The sequence below is a fragment of the Camelus dromedarius genome, chromosome 3 (assembly GCF_036321535.1).
Source record: "Camelus dromedarius isolate mCamDro1 chromosome 3, mCamDro1.pat, whole genome shotgun sequence".
In the NCBI taxonomy this organism is placed as follows: Eukaryota; Metazoa; Chordata; class Mammalia; order Artiodactyla; family Camelidae; genus Camelus; species Camelus dromedarius.
In genome coordinates, this window is record NC_087438.1 from 14,905,351 (window position 1) to 14,932,581 (window position 27,231).

At 32.9% G+C, this 27,231-nt stretch overlaps 1 pseudogene; it reads right to left on the reverse strand.

The window, feature by feature from the left end:
- Nucleotides 1-3,384: 3,384 nt before the first annotated feature.
- LOC116149368 (UBX domain-containing protein 2A-like) lies at nt 3,385-3,973 on the reverse strand (annotated as a pseudogene).
- Nucleotides 3,974-27,231: the final 23,258 nt, after the last annotated feature.

Consider the following 27,231-nt stretch of genomic DNA (forward strand, 5'->3'; position numbering starts at 1 on the left):
CTTTCCAGCTATCACTAATCAGGCTGTCTGGTTTTTGAAAGTCAAAAGGAAGAAAATAATAGAAGTTAGCCAGTCACGCAACTCAGTAATGGTAAGCACAAAGGTCAACTATAATTGTAAAGAGATAGAAAGGAATATCAAGTGGAATTTTAATGTTTTATTCTTTATACTTAAATTTTAAAATATATACACACACACACACATTCATCCATAAGATTAGAGCACCTTTTAAGAAAAAGAATGTGGTTTGATTTGATTTAATTTGATTAAAGGTTATCTCAGGAGTGTGAGGGGAAGCTAAACTATAGGTGTAAAGTAATTAAAACATGTTTAAAGATAGCCAAGATAAACAATGGTATCAATCTAAGCATGAAAACAAAGAAAGGCTACTTTTCTGGTAAATATATGAATGCAACTTCTGGGCAAATCTGTTTTTCTTTTTTAGTAACTTTGCGTATCAATACATCAAGGAACACTCACTATCTTTAAATGAGCTGACCATGCTAAATTTTGTAAGTATACTTCATTAAAAAATGTTTATTTGAAGAAACAAAAGGCTAACAACCCAGAATGTAGAATACTCCTATAACGTTGTCTAGAAGAGATGGACTTCCAGAGAGAGGCAAGGCGCTGCCTTTTTGCTCTGAGCAGAGCTCCTTAGTGTGGTCTACAGACCAGTGCTGGTCAAGAACTGTCACTGCTCGGACTAGATAGCATGAGATAAAGAGTGAGCATTTCCATATGTTAGTATCTAATTGAGAGAGTAATTTTCTGATTACCCTAAAAATAAAAATCCATGCTTGTATTTAATATTTTAAAATTTAATTTCTCCAGTACTTCACTTTAATTTGTATTATATGAAAGTATATAGAAGTATGTAAGTACTGAGTTAAGAAAAATCAGGTGTGATATACTCTAGATCAGTGGCCCTCAAATTACAGCCTACTGGCTGACTTTGGTGTGCCTATGGACTATGTTCTAGAGTTTTATTGGAACACAGCCAAAATCATTTGTGCATGTATGCATAGTGTCAGTAATAGTAAACCTCTATGAGAGAAAATATTTTTCCTGTATTTAAATATATTAATCCATTTCAAAGCATTATGGTTAACTAGAAATTAATATATATTATTCTTTTATGATGCAGTGAAAATATGTTAAATATATAACAGACTGCTACCACAGTAAACTAATTTATCAATTTAAAATGTTGGATTGATTAGATTCTTAGACATTTGAAGAGAGTTTGGGGGCAGGATTGATATGATTTTATATACTAATATTATTATACTTGGAAGTTATGCTACATTATTATAACTCCTCTCAAAATACATTAACCTTTTAAAAACAGAATTTAATCATGATAAATTCATAAACTGTTTATATTTTTAATTGACAGCTCCAATACATAGCATTGGTACCACATATGTAATAGATACTCAAAGAGTTGTTAAATAAACAAATGATAAGCAAGTCTATGAAATGAAATGGAACACAGATACATTAACTTTCCTGAAAGAGGTAGAATTTAGCAATAGATTGATAAAAGTCATCTTAAAATTCTTAACTTTATTGCCAATTACGGTACAAAGTTTCTTAATAAAATAGATACCATAGATAAATATAAAGTTTTAAAGCATTTTTTTCCTTACTTGGCATCATTGGACATTTAGAGAGTTTCTGTGATTTATATCAGGTGATTCTGGATTTCAATTTAATGTTTAGGTGTTTCTCATAATTAACATTGAATCAAAAGTAGTTATCTCATGACTTTTAAAAAATGGTCTTATAAGAAGTCCTAGAGTTCTCTAGTTAGTGTATCTGTAGTATATTTTTGTCTGTTTGTTTTTGTTTCCTCTCTTGTCTTTACCTGAACCAGAGATTAACTTAATTTGATAAACTTGTGCTTTTCTATTCTTGAAACCAGTGCCAAATTCATAGATGAGACTTCTTCAACAATAAGTAGGCAAAGGCTTCAGTTTCTGCTGAGCTTGTCTAATACTCAGAGCAACCCATTTCAGTTATAGCTTATTCTAGAATTAGGAACTTTGTAAAGCTGAATAGAAATATAATCCAAATAACTAACATACTGCTTAGTTATTATAGAATGGAAAATGGAGATATAAAACCGAGTGAAAATGTAAAACACATTATTTCTCAGCTTGAGAATGTTTCGTTGCATGACCTAAATGATTACTGTTTATATTTATACACTGCGTTGTCTAATTTTTTTTAAAGATATACCTTTTCCTGATCCTCAGTTGCTAGTTATGTGAGATGTTGGCAGCATGAATTGACATAAAATTCAAATATAGTTTTCATAAGTGTTCTAAAAACCAATATCATGTAGAGAAAGGAAACCTACTTGTAATCAAGAAAGAAAATTAGCATTTCACTGATTCAATGACAATAATATGTGTATCAACCCCCTTAATGATAAGCATTTGCTCTTAGGATATTTGGATTCAGTGGAGGGCATGTAGGTGATTCACGTGATCTTGAACCCCTCGCTGACACATTTGGGGGCTGGCTGGTTCTCAGCCAGTGTAGGATAGTCTTGACAGCAGAGGTTTAGGAGGATCAGATCTGCAAGCACCTCCTCCTCCAGCAGGCTAGCACACACAAGGTCTAACGGGAATGCAAAGAACTACTAGAACACGTGAAAACACACAGGTCCTCTTGAGGACTAGGCATGGAACTGATACCATATAACTTCCACCGTCTTCTGTTTGCCAAAGCAGTGCACATAAACAAGTGCAGAATCAGAATGTAAGGACACTTTAAGGTTACATGGCAAAGGTCATGAATATAGAGAAGTAGAGATTTGGGGCCAATAATATAATCTATTACAGCAGTAAGTATTCGACTACTTTTGAAAGAAGCAGATGTATGATGCAGGATGAAAACAGTATCAAATTTAAAAATACTATTAAGATACAAATAAATACTGAGACAACTAACATTTTAATAAATCACTGCTATTTGGGAAGGTAAACGATACTCCCTTAGAATGAATAATGCTGCAACATATTTCCTAATGTATATGATATTAACATTTTAATTATATAGTTATTATAATACACCTTACGTTGATTAATTAAGTACACATTTGAAAATATGGCAAAAGTTCACTGAATTCCAGGAACACACCTCTGCTAAGTTTACTATGCTAACTTGTACTTATTTTTAGTAAAATAAGACAGTAAAATGGGACTTGGATCAAATATCCAGTGAATGTGACTTTTCCTTACTCCATTTTGGTCTGTATGTTTGCTGACAACAAATATTTTTCTCCAAATTTTCTAGTTAGTCTGTAGTCTGTCAAAATTAATGTTATAGAAGTTCTCTAAAACATTCAGTTCTTTTTTTTTTTTTTTGAATTTCTCAATGATTGCAACCATGTGCAAATCTGCTTTTTTGTGTCTGTGAGCAATTTAGCAATTTGGGGTAAAGAATTGCCACTGCCAAGGAAAGGGAGGACTTCTGTGAGATCCTTGGTATTTTCCAATAGAGCTTTGATGTAACTTACACAAAATCTGTGAGATGCAGCTCAAGCAGTGTTCAGAGGAAAATGAATAGCTATAAATGCCTACAGGAAATAGAAAATTTCTGGGAGATTCTTTTCCAGTTTGGCTAGCCAGATCTGTGTTTTAGTGAAATATTCCAAATTATTTAGTGGGACAACAGAGAGACTATCTTTATTCTCATCCTCAGTACTCTTTGCTTCAGGAAAAAACTTTGATGTAGAACTTTCCAGTCTCTGATTCTGTCTTGAGAATGTCTGGAATAAAGGCTTCATTGATATACATCATTTTTTTTTTTAATTTCGACTTTAACAGTCACCTCTTCTTTATCAAAAAAATCTCTTGTAATTTAAAATGTAATTCTCCTTTTTGATGAAGTTTAGAACCTACTGATTTCTACCATCAGAATAATTTCTGAAATCACTAGTGCCTTAGAATCCATTTTTCCATATTTTTTTTTAACACCTTTCTTGTGGCATGGTTCCTGTACAGTAAACTACACATATTTAAGATGTACAATTTGATGAATTTTGATAGGTTTATAGACCAGAGAAACCACTACCACAATCAAGATAGTTAATATTTTCATCACATGCACCCCAATGTTCACGGCAGCACTGTTTACAATAGCCAAGACATGGAAACAACACAGATGTCCATCAGCAGATGACTAGATAAAGAAGATGTGGTAAATACATATAATGGAATACTACTCAGCCATAAAAAATAAAATAATGTCATCTTCAGCAACATGGATGGACCTGGAGATCGTCATTCTAAGTGAAGTAAGCCAGAAAGAAAGAAAAATGCCTATCACTTATATGTGAAACCTAAACAAAAGGACACAGATGAACTTATCTGTATTTTTATACTGACATTTACCTTCTCTTCATTTTTGTGGGTGACAAGTAGTTAACACGCCTCTTCTGAGCTTCCTCCAAAGGCTGTTAACAAAATATTTAAAGTTCACTTGTCAATTATCACTAAAAGGATAGTTAACAGATCCTGCTTCACAATTCCATTCTTCTGTCGAATCCATTCATTCTCCATACTTTCAAGATTATCTACTTCTTTCATTCCCTTTGCCTTACTCTGGGGGCCATGGCCTCTTTCTCAATTTCTTCAGGGACCCTGAGGCCTTGCCACAGCGTTCAACTTGCACAACCTCCCATGGCCACTTCATTGTAGCCCTTCCACAAGAACACTGTTCCCCAACTCCTATTTTTTTTTTTTTTTAGGAAATTTAATATTTGTACACACATAGAAATTTTTGACAAGTTCTTTGTATTTAGTAACACATTTATTATCTTCATTGTTCTTTAAAGGTATTTTGTTTGTTTCAAACTGTACAACTATCCTTTAGCATTTCTTAGTACAATTTTGTGAGAGAAATTCTTTAAGCTTTCTTTTCTGTCATTTTACCTCTAGTTTTGAAATATTTTTTCACATATTTCACAGAAAATAGACTTTTAGACTTTATTTTTAGCTCTTTAAAGATTTAATTTCATTGTCTTTTGACTTTCATTGTTTCTATGAGAATGTAGCTATCATTTCACTATCAGTTCATTCTATATTTTTATTGTCTCTGTCTTCTATCCAAAATTTCCTTTGTCTTTGGTTTTCAGTGGTTTTATTATGATGGCTGTGTTTTTATTTGCATTTATCACACTTCAGATTCTTTGAATTCTTGGATTTGTGGGAGGTTTTATTTGTTTGTTTTCAATCATACTTAAAATTCTCAACTTTAATCTCTTAAAATATTTGTTGTTACCTATTTTCTCTTTCTTCTCCTCCTGGGTCTGAAATACTTGTATATTCAAATATCTTGATATTGTCCCATGAGTTTCAAATGATTTATTCCTTTTTTCTCTCTCTTATTTTTGTGCTTTAGTAAAAATAATTTCTGTTGTCACATCTTTAAGTTGAAAATTATTTTCTGTGTTTTTTTTTTTATTATTATTCTAACTATACTGTATCAACCTAGTTTATAGTTGAGTAGGGTTAGGGCTTTTGGATTACTTTATTTATATTTAGTGCCCCATGGATTTGAAAAGCTTCAGTGATGGATAGTTGCTGCTTTTTACTTAGCTTGAGGCCTGGAATGATCGAGGCTCTCTCTCTTTGTCCTTCTCCACCTTCCCCTTTTAGCAGGCCAAGGAAGACTTTACCAAAGATGGGTTTCTCCCTATGCTTTGCTCCTCTCCCAGAAGTAGGGCATTGCTTGCAACCCAATGTAAGAGGCACAGTGGGGAAAGATTTTTCAGTTTCTGTTTCCAACGCAACTTGTAACACTCCCTGTTTCCTTGAGCCTCAAGTCTTGGGCTTTCACAGCATTTCTACCCCTTGACAGCAAACAACCACTTCCTCCTATTCAATGTAGGTCCTAAACCCAAAGAGATGTCCTGGTACTCTCAACTGCAGCAATTGTTTGCCTCATACTGATGCACAGTCAGAGATAGGTATGTTTCCTGCTCAGCCTTCAGGGGAAGATGGCTTAATGGCATGAATTTAAAGAGTCTGTGGTATGTAAGTGGTCTCTACTTCCCATAGCATCAGAGAGCTTTGCCTAGTGTCAGTGCAGGGTCTCTCTGGCTCCATCCCAGTAGTAGCCAGTCTTGGCCTTGTACTGATACAGAGGGTTGGGGGTACTGGTCATTTATCTGTCTTTTCCCCAATGACAGATATTTTCTGCTTCCAACAGTGAAAGATCTGGGGGCAGACAGGGTTCCATTTTTCCCCCCAGTAGCAGAGAGCTTCTCCAATCACTTCAAGGCCTAGGGTGAGTGTGGATGGTTTTCCTGCACACTGCTCAGGGCAGCCAGTCTTAGAGTCCTGCAGGATTTGGTGGAAAGGCAGGTAGTGTTAGATTCTCCTCCACCCACAAATGTTGACGGGCCATACATCCTGTGCAGCTGGTATTTCTACCTTTCCTGTTTCATGAGCAATTGACCTGTGAAAAGGATTGACAAGTGGAAGGAAGTTTCCTTTTATGTCTGGGGCTTTCAGGGATTCTAAGTTATGCTAGCCCATAATTGGCATTTAATAATTCATCAAAATTTAAGCTGTTTTCATCCAACTTAACTTTATAGTAGCTAACTCTATTTCCCATTGTTATGTCTTAGATGAAAACACGTTATGTGTCTCATCCCTTCTCGGAAATGTGTGTCACCCACTGGAATGTTTTTTCATTAGGTAGCCTTTTGATCTTACTGTTTTGTTTTGTTAAAGGTCAGACCTGTTCTCATTTTTAAGGTGATAAAAAGTTTTTTTTGTTTTTGAGGCTTTCTATGTTTTATGCAAAAAAAGGTAATCTCACTTTTCAATTTTAAAACTTAATTTTGGAAAGATGTAAGGTGCTAACATATAACACTTACCTGCTTTATACCTTTATGGATGGGAACTTTAGCCACATTTTTGTTTTTATCCTACCTCTCATAGTCATAAAATGCATATGTTTGACTCAGTTTCATGCTCAAAAATATCAGAATTTGATAAATTAGAAGCATATTTTATTTAGTATGAGACTATTATTTATTAAGTCATTCAGATTATGTTTTTCTAAACAACTACAATATAAAGAGAAAGAATAAACTGAAGTTTTTTATTATCTGCTGAAGCATTTCTTATAGGCATGTACAAACAGGTGCACAGATGTGCAAACAGATCCATCTAGATTACTCATTTCTCCATCTTTACTGTCATCATCGATACACAGAGACACACTTTTGGGACTCATATTTTTCTCCTAGAAGTTTGCAGTTTACCTCAGATATTGCCTAGGTTTGGGGGAAGTCTGTTGGTACATTAGTATTAGTTCTGTGACAAACATTGGTTATTACAAATCTTTATGTGAGGATTTTAGCTTAGTTTTTTTCAGATCCTACAACATGTCTTTTTTATTACTAGTAAACTAGATGGTTAGAGTGTGTGGATCATTAAACTTTGCATTTGAATTAAAGAACAGTAAGCATAGGTTTTACAAAACAGAGGGCATTAAGGAATAGTGTCCTTTTTGACTTTGCAGAGGCAAAATGCTTGACTAAATGAATAATAAACAGATGACTTTGAATATTTATAATAGTTTTGCAAAAAACCCCAAAGTAGTCATGCTACCTGTGATAATGAAAATGACAATGTTTTCAGCCACAGGCTTATTTCGAATAATAGTAATTTGTAAATGTTCTTTCAAGGAGAACTAATAATTATGTTTTCATTTTTTAGATATGCAGAGGTAATAGGAAGTTATTCATGGATTTTAATGAATCATGCATATTTTCAGTCCATGCCCAGCCATTCTAGACTTCCAACTATATGCAATATAGCTTCTTCGGGCTTCTCAGGGTCTTTAGGTCTACATTTAGGTCTATAACCATCTTGAATTAATTTTTATATATGGTGGTATATACAGGCAGTGTGGATTAAATAATTAATATGTGTTATTTTTATTTCTTTCTAATAAGCTTTATTTTTAGAATAGTTTTAGGCTGATAATAAAGTTGAATGAAAGGTATAGATTTTCCATTGTAACGGATTTCCAATTGTACCATACATTTGCTGAAAAGATTATCTTTTCCACATTTAAATCACTTTGTACTTCTACTAACCCGGTTGACTTTATTTGTATGTATCTATTTCTCTTTTCCTTTTTGTCGCAATTGATATGTGTGTGTGTGTTTATATATACATTCATCTGCTTGTGCTAGACTGTTTTTTTTACTATGACTGTATAATGCATCTGGATGGCAGGCCATTTAAACCCTCAAACTATATTCATCATTCACAAAATTATGTTTCCTGTTTTTATCATTTTTATATTTGTTTTGCTGTTGTTTTGTAAAATTTTATATTTCAGTTCTTTGCGGCTGATATATATATATAAATATTATAAATTGAGATATAAATATATATCCCATTTAACCTACAACCATGCTAAAGATACATAAAAATATATTTCACTTTCTTTTATTCTTTATTTACACACTATAGTCCCTTTTGCAAATAAAGATGGATATATTCCCTTACAATATGTCTATTTTTCTTTCTTTATCTAGCTTTCTTGTACTGCCTAGGGCCTCCAGTAAAAATGTTGTCCTTATTTTTAAATGTCCTTTAGTTTGTAGCTTACTTGTATCTTGGTATTTAATGTGGGATGTCTGGAGGTTGACTGTTTTGGTCTTGCTCTATCATCTAGTTTTATACTCTATGAGTTTTCATTTACATGATTAGATGATTCATGTTTCTTGCAATTTTTGTTATTGTTTAAATCTGACATCTTGCTGTTTGTCTTCTCTTTTCCCATTTGTTCTCTGTTATTTATTTATTTTCTGCTTCATGACGTCTGTGGGTTTTTAAATGTTATTACATATTAATTCCTATTGATTTTTTTTAACATTTTTTATTGATTTATAATCATTTTACAATGTTGTGTCAAATTCCAGTGTTCAGCACAATTTTTCAGTTATTCATGGACATATACACACTCATTGTCACATTTTTTTCTCTGTGAGTTATCATAACATTTTGTGTATATTTCCCTGTGCTATACAGTGTAGTCTATTCTATATTGATTTTTTAGCTATATATTTTTGTTCTATTATTCTTCTTCAGTGATTGCTCTATGGTTTGAAATACACATCTTTTAACATCACCTTCTACCTTCAGAATAAATAGTACTACATCACTTATAATGTAATAACAGTATAGAATTATGCTTCAATTTTTTTATTTCTATTAATATATTACTATTTCTATTATTGTATTATATTATTAAACATTTAACCATCGCACAAATCTCACAGTACTGTTATTTTTTTCTTTAGAGAGTAAATTATATGTTAAAGATAATGAAAACAGTAAAAAGCATTATCTTTTATACCTACACATGCATTTACTTTTACTGACAATTTTCATTCATTTTTATCTGATATAATTTTATTCTATCTGTAGAACTTATTTTTTACATATCTTTTGGGCAAAGTCATGGACAATGGATTCTGAAATTTTTTGCCTGAAAAATTCTTTATTTCCCTTTGATTTTTATAATACATTTTCTATGTGTTCAGAATCCTAGGCTGACTTTTATTTTTCCTGCAAGTTAATATTGTCATTTCATTTGTTGTCTGACATGTATAAGTTTGTGATAAGAAATCTATTGTTTTACTTATTATTTTTCCTCTATACACATTGTGCCTTTTTCTCTAGTTTCTTTTATGATCTTATCTTTATTACTAGATAAGCCTTATAATGGGTGTCTTCATTTAATTCATTGGACCTATGGATGTATGAATTTAACCAAGTTTTGTATTAACTCCTGTAATCCTAACAGGTCTAATGAGGAGATTGTGTTGTATTAACCTATTATCAACAAGGTTAAATTGGGAACAAATTTTCCAGAATCCAATTTCCTGTCAATTCCGAGGTTGGAGTTAACCAGGAACTTTCAAAAGGTATAGAATGAAGATGTGTGTTATTGGCCATCACTCACTAAATGTTGCTATGGTTAGATGATAAAGAACTCAGAAGTTTTCAGCTTGTCCTGCTGTCCCTTCAACTCATAATCCAAGTCTCCTTCTTTTTATTTTTATTTTTTTAAAAAGAACTTACTGAAGTATAGTCAGTTTATAGTGTGTGTCAGTTTCTGGTGTACAGCACAGCGCTTCAATCAAAAAAGAACATACATATATTCATTTTCATATTGTTTTTCACCATAAATTTCTACAAGTTATTGAATATACTTCCCTGTGCTATACAGTATAAACTCATTATTTATCTATTTTATATATATTAGTTGGTATCTGCAAATCTCAAACTCCCAATTTATCTCTTCCCACCCTTCCCCCCCATAACCACAAGTTTGTTCTCTACGTCTGTGAGTCTGTTTCTGTTTTATAAATAAGTTCATTTGTCCTCTTTTTTAGATTCCACATATAAGTGATATCATATAGTATTTTTCTTTCCCCTTCTGGCTTACTTCACGTAGACTGATGTTCTCCAGGTCCATCCATGTCCATCCTTGTTGCTGCAAATGACATTATTTTATTATTTTTTATAACTGAGTAATATTCCATTGTATAACTATACCACAGCATCTTTATCCAGTCAGCCGTCCATGGACATTTAGGTTTTTTGCATGTCTTGGTATTGTAAATAGTGCTGCTATGAACACTTGGGTGCATGTATCTTTTTGAATTAAGGTTCCCTCTGGATATGTGCCCAGGAGTGGGATTGCTGTATCATATGGTAACTCTATTTTTGGTCTTTTGAGGAATCTCCATACTGTTTTCCACAATGGCTCCACCAAACTACATTCCTACCAGCAGTGTAGGAGGGCTGCCTTTTCTCCACACCCTCTCCAGCATTTATCATTTGTGGACTTTTGAATGATGGCCATTCTGACTGGTGAGAGGTGATACCTCATTGTAGTTTTCATTTGCATTTTTCTGATAATTAGTGATATTGAGCATTTTTTTTGTGTGCCTATTGGCCATTTGTATGAATTGCTTGTTTAGGTCTTCTGCCCATTTTTGGATTGGGTTGTTTCTTTTTCTTATTAAGTTGTATAAGCTGTTTATATATTCTGGAAATTAAGCCCTTGTCAGTCTCATCTTTTATGAATATTTTCTCCCATTCCATAGGTTGTCTTTTTGTTTTACTTATAGTTTCCTTTGCTGTGCAAAAGCTTATAAGCTTAATTAGGTCTCATTTGTTTATTTTTGCTCTTATTTCTATTGCTTGGGTAGATTGCCCTTGTAGAACATTGCTGAGATTTATGTTAGATAATTTTTGCCTATGTTTTCTCCTAAGAGGTTTATAGTATCTTGTCTTATGTTTAAGTCTTTAAGCCATTTTGGGTTTATTTTTGTGTGTGGAGTGAGGGAGTATTCTAACTTCATTGATTTACATGCAGCTGTCCAGTTTTCCCAACACCATTTGCTGAAGAGACTGTCTTTACTCCATTGTATGTTCTTGCCTCCTTTGTCAAAATTAATTGATCATATGTGTGTGGGTTTATTTCTGGACTCTCTATTCTGTTTCATTGAGCTATGTATCTGGTTTTGTACCAATACCACACTGCCTTGATTACTTTAGCTTTGTAATATTGTCTGGAGTCTGAAAGGGTTATGCCTCAAGCTTTATTTTTTTTCCTCAGGATTGCTTTGGCAATTCTGGGTCTTTTGTGTTTGAAGATAAATTTTAGGATTATTTGTTCTAGTTCTGTGAAAAGTGTCATGGGTTAATTTGATAGGGATTGCATTAAATCTATACATGGCTTTCGGTAGTATGGCCATTTTAACAATACTAGTTATTCCAGTCCAAGACCAGGAGGTATCTTTCCATTTCTTGAATCATCTTTGATTTCCTTTATTAATGTTTGATGGTTTTCAGTCTATAAATCTTTCACCTCCTTGATTAGATTTATTCCTAGGTATTATATGTTTGTTTTTGATGTGATTTTAAGCAGGATTGCCTTTTTACTTTCTCTTTCTGATATTTCATTGTTAGTGTAAAGAAATGCATCACGTTTCTGTATATTAAAGTTGTATCTGCTACTTTGCTGAATTCATTTATCAGTTCTAATAGTTCTGGTGTGGAGTCTTTAGAGTTTTCTATATACAATATCATATCACACAGCCATATCTCCTCTTTAAAGCTCTGCACTTATTAGTGGTAATACAATATATTTTACTTTAGAATACAGTATTTTCGGACTGTATGTGTTGAAACATTTGGAGATGTTTATTTGTTGGAACTCTTTGCCAACTCTAACAGTCATATAATGACTACATAATATTAAAATGAAATTCAGGAATAGAGTTTGTTTTTGTATTTTGTGTCAGGAATGATACATACAAAAGGAAACATTTTGTGAATAAAAATATCAAGATACTTAATGTCTGTAAAAGGTATTTGAATAACAAATAAGAATAAATACTGATGTAAGTATAATTTTTAAAATTCAAATGTGAATTTCTGTTATCTACATTTTCTTATACTTTTTTTTTGTCATAATTATGCCATTAGTTCATTATCTCACAGGAATTTATATTTAAATAACCACACTATGCATTGTCTATGGAAGAGTAGAGACCCTAATTAATAAATATTTCTTTCAATACCTGGAAATACATACTATTAAAATAAACACACTCATAATAAAATAAATTTACATGAATAATGTATGCTTACATTTGTATATTTACTAAAATATGTGAATATAATATCTTGTACTAATACATATTTTTGTTACTGAACACAAAATAAGTTTTAAAAGAAGAAAATTATTTTATAAATAAACTATTTATTTACTTATTGCTTCATTTACTTATTCAAGACGTATGTGACCCCTTCTGTGTTCCAGGCACCTAAATTTTATAAGCAATGCTTCTCATTAGTGTTGTATTATTAAATGCCAGGTTATGTATTATATATAATTCAAATCACTAGGAAGCTAATCGTCTGGATAATGTTTACATAACTTCAACTGAATTTGCAAATATTATCATAATATTAAAATGCGTTGTCACTTGTCAGTTGGGTAATCAGCAGAGCGCCTAATTCAAATGACAGAATACTGAAAAAACCTATAGTACTTTACTTTTGTTTGTAAAAAGGCTACATTTTTTATTTTTGAATGAATAACTTTGATTTTGTTTTCATTTGCAAAGACTGTATAGGTGTTTTATATGCACATTCATTTTCAAATTAGGAATAATTTAGCAATTTTTAAAGTGCATAAAATAACACATAGAAGTAATACTACAAAGATACTAAGGTGGTGTTAAAGCATATGGTTACCTCTCTTGTATCTATAAATCAATTTATAAATGATAATTTAACCACTAGTTGCTCATCAATACTGTGTAAAGGAAGAGAATGGCATGATCTCTTCCAGCTATATAGCTTTGACCTAAGTAGTTAATGTTTTGAAATATCTCCAATGTTTTTTTAGTGCCTAGTAGGCCATATTTACTATGAAAAGTTCTGTCAATGGTGTAGGGCATGAGGATGAAACTCATTGTTTCAAAGAAATATAAATGTTGCCATAAGTAAAATGATAACACATAGATTTAACTTTTGGGGTACACCCTTAAAGAAACTCACAACCAGTATATTAGCCTGAATGCAAAGGATGTTCAATTACTATGTCTAAATACAATTGGTTTAGTTTTGAATTAAAAAAAATATTTTCTTGAAAGATCATGGTTATGTAATTTAAATTATTTATCCATGGTTTAAGTGTCCTGAAATGACAAGTTCCAGCAGTACTCTGGTTCTAAACCTACTTTGGAGGTATGAAAATGTCTGATGATTGTGTGTAACTCTTGATAGTTATGTTAGTCATTCAAGGCTGCCATAATAAAATAACATAAACTAGCTGGCTTGAACAACAGAAATTCATTTTCTCACAGTTCTAAGTCCAAGATCAAGTTTCCAGCAAGGCTGGTTTCTGATGAGACCTCTCTTCCTGGCTTTCAGATGCAGCCTTCTTGCTGTGTCTTCCCATGGTGGGCAGACAGTGGAAAGCAAGTTCTCTGGCATCTTTTCTTATGAAAGCACTGATTTCATCATGAGAGCCCCACCTTTATGGCCTCTTCTAAACTAACTATCTCCCAAAGCTCCCACTCCTAATTATTATCACATGTGCTTCAACATATTAATTCTAGGTGCACAGAATTCAGGTCATAGTAGTAGTGCTCCTATAATTCCATGTTCACATTTCATACACTTTCAGTTTTATTTTTGCCTCAGAGAATCTGCCTTCACTGCCTGGGAAATACATCTGTGTGTGTTGTGTTACCTGCCAGGGAACTGAGTATCACAAGGAGGGTGAATCTTCCACATACTATTATATGCTTTACCTCACTGCCTCCTTCCCATACTTTCAGTCCTTTAAGTATATTTTGCCTTATGTATGTGAACTGCTTTGTATTTCATTTTTGTTATTCTGTTTGAATCAATTCTCTCTCTTCTTAGACATTTTCCCAATAATAAAAATTCAATGATTCAATGAAAGAGTATTAGAGGTAAAGTGAAAAACATTAATAAAAACAGTTTATATTCATTTCAGCAAATTACACTTATATTTTCCAAGCTGTCTTTTTCAAAGACAAGGATTTTTGAAAGTGTATGTTCAGTTAAAAGAAAAAATTGCTTTTTCAGTTATAAATACCATGACAATTACATAATTTATAAGTAGATACTGATTTTCTAAAATGAACATCCGAATTTATTGAATGTATATTTTTGTCCAGGCAACTTGAGAAATAATTAATCTTGATATTCATAGAAAATTTAAATCAATAACTATAAGTAAAATGTGAGAAGCATTAATACTACCATTTTGTAAATTACATTGGCGTTTTAAGGGTTTCCTCTAAGTCTTTGATTCTAAAGAGTCTTTGATTCTAAAAATCACTTAAAGGCATTTAGCCTAACTAAAGTATGTTTTATGTAATGTCCCAAGATTACAACCTTGTGGAGAAACTTTAGGCAGCTGGACAAATCAAAGTCTAACAGATAATAACGTCTTTAGACTTTTTTCATTTAATAGAAAAATGAATTTTAATAACTAACAAATTATAATTACCATGTACTCCCAATTTTCACATCTGCTTAAAATTGGATTTTAAATAATAGAGTCTGTTCATTATATTGCCAACACATTTTCGTGAAAATTTAACTGTCATATAATGGTGTGAGGTGACCTGGACTCTGATACTGATAAAATAATAATTGAGTTAAACAATCAAAGCACTGAGTCTGATGTTGCAGGAATAGAAAGCAAAAGGAAACACTGTTCTTTCACTGGAAGAGTTTATAATCCCCTTTAAGAGGACAGTAAGAACAGTACAGAAGTTACTATAATGCAACATGGATTTTTAAGTGCCTTTGAAGAGATTTTTTAAAATTAGGAAACTAAAAAAGTAAATATTATAGTGATGGGATAGCATTAAAGGTGGGCCTCCAAATTTGTGTACAATTTCATAAGAGAAGTGGGGAATTAGGTGAGAGGGTACCGTAGTCAGAAAAAAAGCATCAAATGTCAAGAAAAATGTGTAATGCATAAAAGTAATGAACATGTTCAGAAAGAGCAAGTTATCAAGTGTTATTTTAAAGTGAGCAATTGTAGAGGAATGATAGTATATAAAGCCAGAAAACTAGTTTAGAATCCATATTGTAGAGGAATTTAATTTTCAGAAATTAGCTGATTAACTCAACAAATAGTTTATTTTGGACTACAATTCCAGAGACCATATTACACATTAGAAACCCAAGCTTCATAACAAAAAACACTAGGTCATGGGAGTGTACAGTCTAAAAGGAAAATAGAAAAAAGTGACGTAACTGCATGAATGTATCTGAGATTACAGTCATGGGATTCTCAGAAGACTGTGATAGAGAATTGCACAGTTCTAGAAGATATATGATATGAAATCTGACTTCATCAAATGGACAGAGGAGAAGAATTCCCTGAAGAAAAAAAAATGATCTCAGAAAGACAGAGATGGGAGGAGGACAAAAAATATTGCATGCATCTGAGAATGTGTATATGAAATAGAAGCCCAGTGTGGCTGCATCACAGATAGACAGGTGGTATCCAGTTGTAGAGGAGACAGGGAAAAACAATACAGTCCCAGATGTCATAGTTTTTTTTTTAAGTTATTTTGTTCTTTGTTCTAAAAGTAATGGGGAATTATATAAGTGGATAATAAAAGAAAATTTTGTTTTATTATTACCAAAATTTCATTTTAATAATAAAATACAGTTGAGTGAAAAAAGTTGGGAGGAACAAAATGTTTGGAAGGAAGGAAATAAAAATGTTGCTATAGTGGACCAGTTGGGAGGTAATGATTGCTCCAAATAAGTACTTTGGGGATAGATATATGTGCACTAATTTAGGAAATATTTAAGATTCAAAATGGAAAATACATAGTGGAGAATTAGAACTTAGAGAGTTATCCAAGGTTACTCTGTTGCTGGATTGTGATACTTCTTTGAATAATTGTTATATTCATGGTGATAGAGAATTTAGGCAAGACTGGAAAAGAAGATTCCTTAAAGGAGGAAGACTATAAACTCAGCTTTAAGTACCTGCAGAACTCCTCTGGGGTAGACATTCAAGCAAAGATGCAGATTTCCAATTTCAGAGTGAGGCTAGACTGGATGTAGAAGTTTGTGCATGATCTTTGCACAGGTAATTATTGGCATTGGAGTGACAGTGGGGTTTGGCTATGGAGCAATGAAAAAAGTAATAACGCACCCCCAAATATTGACCAAGTAGCCTGGGATAAGGCTGAAAGAAGATCAAGAAAGAATAAATGAGTGTTAAGAGAAAGCCAGGAGTGTGATGTCACATAATTGTTTCAAGAAAGAATCAACAAGGGCAGGAAGTGCTGAGACAGTAAGTAAAGGATACTGGCCGGCTTTCTAGGTGGAAACATCAATGAAGATGTTAGCAGTGCTATTTCAGAGAGGTTATGGATAGAAAACAGATTTTCCTGAGTTATTAAGAGAATGGTAATGAGGAAATACAGCCAGTTTTCAAAGGTAACTATTTCAAGAAATGGTTTATCTAGGGAGGTGACAGGGCTACCTTCATTTGAGTTATATTCATCAACTGAAGATGCATATAATTAAAATGGAGAATTTTTAAAAATTGGACTATTGTCTATATTCAATAGAGAAAAGGGATTGTATTACATTTAGTAAATGGCATAAATCATTTATATTTTTTCCTAATAAAAATGACAAACAAAGCTTCATTTGGAAAATTAATACAGCTAAGGTAAAATGATGACTTGGAGCTAAGCTTCTCTTGAAAGAAAGGAGAAAAAATGCAAAGACTGATACGAACATGTCTGTATGTGGACTTTTGGATTTGATGTACATTGATGGCAGAGAGATGGATATAGAAAAATAAGGAAACTGATGTGATAGATAAAATTTACTGCAGCTGGTAAATGGTTTTACCTAGAAATTGGTTCTCCTGATGGTAAAACACAGGCAAATATCAAGGATATAATTATTGGTGTCTGAATGTATATAAAATGAAATGATTCATAGGAAGCATGAGGTTATTTCCTCCACATTGCTAATTAAGTTCAATGATCAATTTCCTAACTTGATTTTGCATGTCCTGGTAACAACAGTTGGTAAAGGTTATCAGTCCTTTTAAAATCCTTTCTCCATTTGGCTTTAGGAAAACACACACTCCTGATTTTGTCCAAAGGTCCTGGAATTGTGGGGAGGGCTCAGTGGTAGAACCTGTGCTTAGAATGCACAGGGTTCTGGGTTCAATCCCCAGTACTTCCGTTAAAAAAAAAATCAGATAAAACAAATGAACCTACTTACCTCACCCCCCAAAGAACCAACAACAACAACAACAACAAAGGTACTGTGATTCTTTTCTGGTTCCTTGGCAAAAACCTGAAGATATCCAGGGTACGGTTATTGGATAGCTCCATTTTACTGATTTACTGATTTTCTGCATGTTATTTTCCATTTAATAGCTTGAGGTGCCCTTGATAGGCTAGCAAGTCCTATATTTTTATCTCAGTCCTGAACTCTAACAAGATATCTTTAATACATTTGACTTTTTCACTTGGATCTCAAATAGGTGTCTCAAAATTAACGGGACCAAAACCCCTCTCCCGATTGGATCTTCCCCAGTAAGTGCCTGTTAATATTGCGATCTCTCTCCCTTCAATTAATGAGTCCTCCACTCTGCTTGTTCTTTAGGCCGTGATCTTGATGTTATTAGTCATACTTCACATCTATCCCATCAGAATACGTTGTTTGCTCTTAGTTCAGAATATATTCTATATCTGAACACTTCTCACTGTTGCTACTTCTACAGAATCTCTTCCTAACTTCTGTTATTGCTTTTTGCCAACACATGGTTTCCATGCTCTTTTTGGTATAAACTAAGCATGCACATCCCTTAGAAGCTTTACATATGCTAATTTCTCTGCTTGCAACACGCTTTACCATCATTTCTGCATAGCTTGCACTGTTATTTTTAAGTCCCTACACAAATATGTTTTTTAACAAAATTCTTCCTGAATACCATTACAAAAGAGATTACACCTCGTTCCTACACTTTCTATGACTTTCCCATACTTTATTTTTCCACTTGGTAATACACCATAAAATGTAGCTTAATTTTCACTAGTTTATTTACGTATTGCTTACCTCTGGCTTAAGCAGTACTCTCCAATGGAACTTTCTGTGTGATGGAATTATTCTATATCTGGGCTTTCCAAATTGGTAATTGCGACCACGTGTGGATTTTTATAACATGAAATATATAGAGTGACTAAGAAAATGGATCTTAATTTTATTTAGCTTACTTTAAAGCTTAATTTAAATAGCCACACCTGGCCAGTGGCTATCATCTTGGACAGTAGAGAGCTAAAATGTTAAACTGTTATGGGGAAGGATTGTTCTCTGTTTTCTCTTCTTTAATTATTTTGCAAAGACCAATGTTTAAAGCATAGTAAGTGCCCAATACATGTATGCATTAGTGAATGAATGAAAGTAGGAGTCCAATTGTTAGTTGACAATCTTAAATCTAGATCATGGGAGAGCAATAATTAATAAAGATAAAACTGGAAGTTCATTAAAGAGAATTTTTTAAAATTTGAATTAAGAAAAAACTGAAGAATAAGTAGTCATATTTAAAAAAATATATTCCAAAGAGAGATTTGCAATTAAAAATTGTAAAGAGTTTGAGGAGAATGAAAAGTATGAAAATAACATCCTTGACATTTGAGGAAATGATGAGTAACCACAAGTAGAGAAGAACCAGTGCTTTGGTGAAGGAGTGTCAAGAAACTAACCTAGAGTTAAAAACAAGTTTAGGATGGGGTTGGATTAGAGAGAGTTCGGCAAATTAGGCAAATTGGCATATTAGCCATTTATTAAAGACTGCAAGAAAAAAGATCACATTATAACAGTGGAGAAATGTTATAATTCGTATTTGTTTATTTTTGGCTTAATAACAATTGAGTACATGTATGACCATTGGTACAAAAACGAGGAGAGTGACGTTAAGAAGCAAAACATAATTCCAAGGTCTTAGAAAAGATATCTTTGAATTGACTCAGATTATACAGATTTAAATTGGAAAAGAAGAGATTCTCTCTCTCTCTCTCTCTTTCTCTCTCTGTGGGTGGAAAGGAAATCTTAAAAGAAGCAATAAGCACAAAGGTTAGTTAAGGAATGCCTTTTCAGTCATCCTGAATTATAACAGGACAGAGAGAAACCACTTAATTTAAAGGATAAGACTGCTCTGGAAAATGTAATAGATATTAATTAAGTGTTGTTGAGCAAAAATACATGCCCAGCTGAGGTTAGAAAACATGAAAAAATCATGTTTTCATGAGTATTGACAATCATATTTGTCAACTCTGGTGTTAGGAGACAGAAAAAGACAGGGAAAAACAAGAGCATTTCAAACTCTGTAATTTCATGTGTAATGTTAAAAAAGTTAATCTGTGGCAAGATGACGAAGAATCAGGGGACCTGTACAGAGGAAGGTAAGTATGTTGTGATGATTAGACTTTCTGGAAGAGGTAATATAGCATAATACAATATGCCTGAAGGACCCTGACAAACTGCTACAACATAAAGCAAGTTGATATTACAGCTACATTTATTCCTGTCCATTGACAGGTTTCATTGTAGAAGTAAATTTAGCTAAGGCACCTATAGTGTAATTGCTTTAAATTTAAAAAAAATGAATACCTAGGATAAAACTGATTATAATAGGTTATAAACTTGCTAATATATTTTCCACACAGTCTACAATGAAATAGAGTTCTTAGATAATATTTATCTTTTCCATTATAATATGAGTTTTTTCAGGGCTTTGAAAACGGTTTCTTATTCAGAGAATGAATTCCTTTCTTTAATCAGTAAATGCAGTTTAATTTCTCAGTATTAGCTTTCACGTATTAGAATGTAAACTTTACTCCTTTACCGCACACTACATTCTGTGCACACTCAAGAACATCTCCCTGGTGTCTGAACTCCTCTGCTGTCCTGAGCATCGTACGCTGTCAGCTGTAGGACCTGGCTTAACCCTCCCTTTCGCCTTTGAGTGTGGTTCTGGCTGTTTTATAGTTCATTTCTCCTGACTGACACTTACAGGGAAGTTCAAGTTAAAAAATTCACTCAGGTAGTTCGCGGTGGCACCAGGATTTAGCATCCTGACCTCAGTGCTGCTTTGTCTCATGTACTCTTTCAGAACTTCTCTGTATTCAAAATGGTAAATCCCAGCTTTATGATCTGACATCACAGGCCACTCAGGAACTTGTCCCCTCATAGATTGATGATTTATAGTCTCCAGCAGAAAATTCTCAGACCAGTTTGAACACTTTCTTCCTGGGCCTCACATGTTCCTACTTCTTGTTTCGGTAATTAATTTTCCTGCAGTGGACCAAATGTTTCTGTCTCTTCCCAAACTCATATATTGAAATCCTAACCCTCACTGTGATGATGTTAGGAAGTGAGATCTTTGGAAGGTGACTGGAATTAAATGAGGTCATGAGGGTGGAGCCCTAATGAATGGGATTTGTGTCCTTTTAAAAGAAACACGACAAAGATCCCAGGGCTCCTTCTGCCAAGTGAGGTGACAGTGATAAGAGGGCTGTCAGTGAGGAAGTGGGTCCCGTACAGACACCACATCTGTTGATGTCTTAGTCTTGAACTTCTCAGCCTCCAGAATTGTGAAAAATTAAGGCTTGTTGTTTACAAGCCACCCAGTTTATGGCACTTTTTATAGCAACCAGAAAAGACTGAGACACCTCTTCATTTAACCTGCCAAAAACGAAGTCTTAGTAATATATTTTTTAAAGTTTGCATATCTGAAAATGCCTTTATTCCACCTTCATGTTTGATTTGTGGTTTGGTTGGATGCCAATGTCTATTTTAAATTCTGTTGACTTTGCTATTTAAAACCACTCTTTTCACACTCCGTGTTCTAGATGGGAGTTTGGTGCCCATCTTTATTGTCCCTGTTTTATGACGTGTTTATTTAGTTTTATTTCTTACTGTCTATTTAGTTTTTGCTCAAGTTTTCAAAATCTTATTTACATTTAAAAGAGCTTATAATTTGTAATTTTATTGTTTTTGATGACAGATGCCTTTTTTTATAGACCCAGTTTCTTCTTGAAGAATGCTTCCTGCATCAGAAAAAACAGCAACAACAATATGTCTCTATGGTTGATTAAATTAATTTCTGGGGCACAGTGTCCAGTGACATTGCCAATTTTGCTGATTGAAACATTGTTTTTAATGACTTGGTTAACTCTATGTAGACAAAAGAGTCTGGAAAACAAAATGATCAAGAAATAGATACCTAGAAAATGATTAGATATTAGTAAATTCCCTGTCTTTTTTTATATATTGGTTTAAGTTCTAGATGCATCCTATACACTACTTAGTCCATTCAAGCTGCTATAACAAAATACCATAGACTGAGTGGCTTATAAACAACAGAAATTTTTTTCTCACAGTTCTAGAGGCTTGAAGTCCAAGATCAGGGTGCTAGCATGATCCATTTCTGGTAAAGGCCCTCTTCCAACTTGTAGACTTCTGACTTTTTGTTTTATGCATACAAGGCGAACCACAGAGAGCAGCAAGCTCCTAGAGACTCTTATAAAGCCTGTAATCCTATTCATGAGGACTCTGCCCTCAGACCTCATGGGATCCTAATTGCCCCAACTCCTAATACCATCACACTGTGGGGGTAGGGTTTCAGCATACGAATTTAGGAAGAACACAAACATTATGGATTACGGACATGTATGTGTATATATATTTACAGAAAAAAGGGAAAGGGAGAAACAAAGAATGGAAGAGATTCCTGCCAATCAGAAATACATGAATTAAGGAAAATGAGAGCCAGAAATTTTGAAGATGTATTTTTTTCTATAACTAAACTCTCTACAGTCACTTTTATTGCTTTTATCTACTAAGCTTTTTTGATTAGCCACTTTGTTGAGGTACTTTTGAATCTTGTTTATAGCAACTCAGCTTGCTCTGTTATCTCCATTCCCTAATACAACTGTGTTTATGCAAATGAGACCTTTCTTTGCTATATCGCCTTGGGCTTACCTTCAAATGTTCTCATTCTTTATATTGTAATTGTGTCTCAATAACATCATACCTTATGTTTCAAAAGGAAAGTTTCAGACTTTGAAACTATACTTTGATTTATGATTAATATTGTATTGCTTTGTTATCTATCCCTCAAAAGACATATTATATAATGTTGGGAAAGTATGTATGTGTATATGTTGTTTCCTGTAGCACCCAAATTAAACATGCATATTGCTAGAAAATATTTTAAAATTAGAAAGAATATAATTATATGACATCCTTTAGATTTTCAGAAACTTAAAATTCTTCTCGAATGATTACCAGTTTACTGTCAAAAATCATTTTTATAACTTTACTTGCTGATCAAGGGGATTTTAGATCTTGGCCTTATTAACAATTTTTTTCATCAGAAAAAGAGAGATAATGATTAGCTTGGTGCTGGGGAGTTCTGTGTGTTCCTTTGGCAGAGATAAGTTACACATTTGGAACAAGGTAGCAAAGTGATATTACAGTGTTTTGTGAAATCTTACATTTTTAAATAACTGTCCAGGAAATATGTTCTGGTTATTTTCCATCTGCTACCATGTTTCTTCCATGTGATCAGTCCAGGATGCTGACCTTAGCAGACTACACCATCTAAATCCCCTTTGCCATCTTGCTTTCAGTGAACTTGGGAGGAGACAGTTTGGGTGCATGTCCTTCTTGCTCTCTCCTTGCAGGGTAAACGTTTAGTAGTGGTGGAATTTCCCTAGCTTCTCTTTGGGTGTCATCTCCATCAGCCTCCTTTCCCTTTAGATTCCATTAGGAGCTTTCTCACTTCACACCCTCAGGACTAAGATAATAGGGTTCTCTCACCACCACTCCCTATTGCAAGTTCTGGATAATTTACCATCTCTTGTAGGTTCCATTCAATTAATCTTTAAAGATGTTAGAATTATGCCTTGCATAAAATCACTGACAATTGTCTCTATTCTAATGATGGCATAAAGGAGGAGGAGAATCATTCTCCCTGAAGGCATTTCTAGACCAAATAGAATGAGCAGAACCATGGAAAAATCATTCAAGATGAAGTGGTTTAACCTCTATAGACACTTAAAGCAATAAATCTCAGCAGCAGAGAAACTAAGATAAAACAGTGTATGTTTAGCATTCCAGCCAAGGTTCTGTGGGAGAGTTGAGGGTTTCAGTGGCTGCGCCAATGGGGGTGGTGAATGTAAGGCTGGTAGATTGTCATTGCCACCTCTCCTCTCTGGACTTTGATGGTAATCTGGATTATGTGTTGGAGAAAGCCAGGAAAGCCAATGTTATGGCTCTTGTGGTGGTTGCTGAACATTCAAGAGAATTTGAAAAGATTATGTTGGAAATAATAGACAGTAATTTTAAAATACAATAAAATAAAATAAAAAATATGTTAAAAACTCAAGTAAGAAGGGTTGACAGCATGCATAAAAAAATTGGAATTCCAGCAGAGAGAAGAAACTCTGAGAAAGGATTAAATAAAAATGGTATAAATAAATAACACACTAAATCAAAAATCACTGAGAAACTTTTCCTCTTGAGACAGATGGACATGGTCTGCCCAAGAGTGAGGCGGGACAAGCACAGCTGAGACATACTGCTCACCATCACCATATATTTTATGTATTTATATGAAATAAAATAGACTTTAACCAAAGATTACTAATAAAAATTATCACGGGTATTTCACAACAAACATGATCAAAACAGAAGAAATACATGAAAGAATATATAACCTTAAGGTAGAGGTCAAAATCCATGAAGAAAAACCTAATAAAACTAGACGTAGAAACACCAAATTTTTTAAAATTATTATTTGGAGATGATAGTTGAAGATTTCCATGCACTTCTATCAGAGAAAAATGATATGCTTTTGTACAACATCAGTAAGTGTGTTTTGTTAGCCAGCCTCCGTGCCGACCTCCAATGGCTCCAACCTCCCTGTATTCCAGTCTCTTGTAGTGTCCTCTAATGTTTTACCAGAAATGGTCTGTATGACCAACAGCATGTGTAGAAGCAGTAGCATATTACTTCAAACTACAATCAATCCAAATGTTGTTCAACTAGTGTACAGCTATTAAAGGACATGTCTCTCTGTGTCTCTCTGATTTTTATTAATTGTCGAAGACTCAACAAATTGTAATTTTAAAATTAGTGAATTTTATTTTGTGTAAATTATACATAAATAAAGCTGTTAAATGTCACAGAAATTTTAAAAAAGATACATTAGCCTACATTAAATTTAAGGATTCGTATTTACCAAAATACAAAATTAAAGTAGTGAGTGTGTGAGACCAGCTGCAGACTGGTGGAAGATTTCCCAATATGTATATCTGAAATAGATACATATCCAGAATAGGTAAACCATTCTTATGAATAAGTAAGAACAAACATACTCAACCTAATAAATAATTTAAGATGCATTAGTATAATAATTTAAAAAACAAAGGAGCATAAACCAGACTATTTAAATGTCCAATTAATAAAATATACTTGGTATCAGTAATCATCAAAGATAATAAAATTACAACCACAGTATTATTCTACTGCACTTTCCCAACACAATGTCTAAAATTAAAAGAGCAGAAAGTACTGGTATTATGAAATATGTAGACCAACTTGAAATCTGACATTCCTAGTGAAACTGAAAAATTGAACAACTATTTTGGAAAATTATTTTTCGGGATTTCTAAAACTTTTGAGCAAAAGAAATCAGACACACAACATATGACACAATTTCCATTCAAAAGGTGCATGAGAGAATTGTGGATCACAGAAGTGGTATGTCTCTTGAAGAGTATAATGATTTTCTGGGTATATAAAATTGCAATACCTTATCAAGCTCAAAAATATGTTTTACTCAATAGTAACAAAATAAATAAACACTTTATGTTAAAAGATTAAATTAATATAGTTTCAAGAAAATTATATGAGAAAACAGGCCTCTGATTCAATTTTATACTTTCCTCAAAATAAAGAATAAAGTGAATAAAAAAGTAAAAGTAAAGTCTTTTTTTAAAAAATTGTATTCATGTATGCACAACATTCAAATTTGATAAGACAATATTTATATTGGGTATATTCTGAAAATGGATATTTAATTATCTGATTATTATCTTCATTTATGATATATTAAAATTTAAGAAAAGTAAAAATTGAGAGTACAATAGAAATGTATTATAAATAGTTATAAGTCCATTTTGTAATTGATAGTATCAAAATTAATATCATTTTGGAAGAAATTCTGATATTAAGCCAGGAAATAATTAAGCCTTTTTTCCTATATTGTCTGGTATTCCTTTGCTTTGATTAAAAGGTGATGATTCATAATTATTTTCCTTACTTAGATATACATACTACATCCATTATTTTAAGGGTTTTTTTGCATCTGACCATTTCTATAGAAATTTATTTTTATTACAGTAACATTTCAGAAATGTAAAGTAAGTTGCTGAAAAATCCCTTTCTTCTAGAAGTTTCCCAGAATCAATATTTATATTGTGATTATGATGTCATCAAAATAAATTAGAGACACATAAGAATTGCCTCTTAATCAAAAATTGTAAAGCTTATTCTGAGAGAACGTGACCCATATTTTGAATCTTTGGAAAATGTTTAGAAATAAAAGCAAAGTGAAGTGCAGAAGAACACATTTTCAACCTTAATGCCACATTTTTCTTATGTAAATGAATATATGAAGTGGTTGAGGCCAATCAATTAAATAAATATGTTAATAATAAAATTACTCATTAAAGAAATGCATAATAGACATTTTTAGTTGACCCATTATTCACAGAATAATTTCTGAATAAAGTGGTGATTTTGGGGGGCAAGAAGAAAGTCTGTGCATGATACAAAAGCTTGAAATATTCTAATAAGTTATCAGATTTATTTTTGTAATCCCATAGTTGGCTTCTTTCTCTTCTATTCTTCCAATTCAATACAAATTTTGACTTGATTTTGGAAGAAATATGAACCTTAGATAGATTGATATTATGGAACACTGTATTCGAGGAAGCACAAAGCAGTGTAATGCTATAGTCACTCTTTTTTGGATTTTTTGTGACAGATAAAGAAAAAAAATTACAGGTGCAGGTGAATAATAGCTTGTCAAAAAGAACAAGGGAAATGAAGATACTTGTAAAGTTGTATCTTCATTTGAATTATTTATATGAAAAAGGAAAAATGAATTTCTTACACATAGAGCAAAATATGCTGCAATTTCTTTAACCTGTGCTTTAAATAGACAAGTAGAATCTGTTATTGTATTATTTCCAGTATGAAAAGAGTAAGAACAGACTTGTCCTTCAGAAATTCTTCAAAGAATAAAATTTGAGAGCAAAACTTATACCAGCTTCATTTGTGAGAAAGCGTAATAGCATTTCAGCAAACTCTAGATGGTCTTCAATGAACAATCAAACCATATACATCTGCTATGACTAGAACACAGATTATGGTTTATTTTCAGCATCTGATGGGGATTAAGTGGTTCAGTACATGAGGAGGCATGTTAAACTTGGGCTAAAGGAACCTAAACCACAGGTCTTAGTCTGCAGGATTCTTGAGGCATTGCCTTGGGAAATAT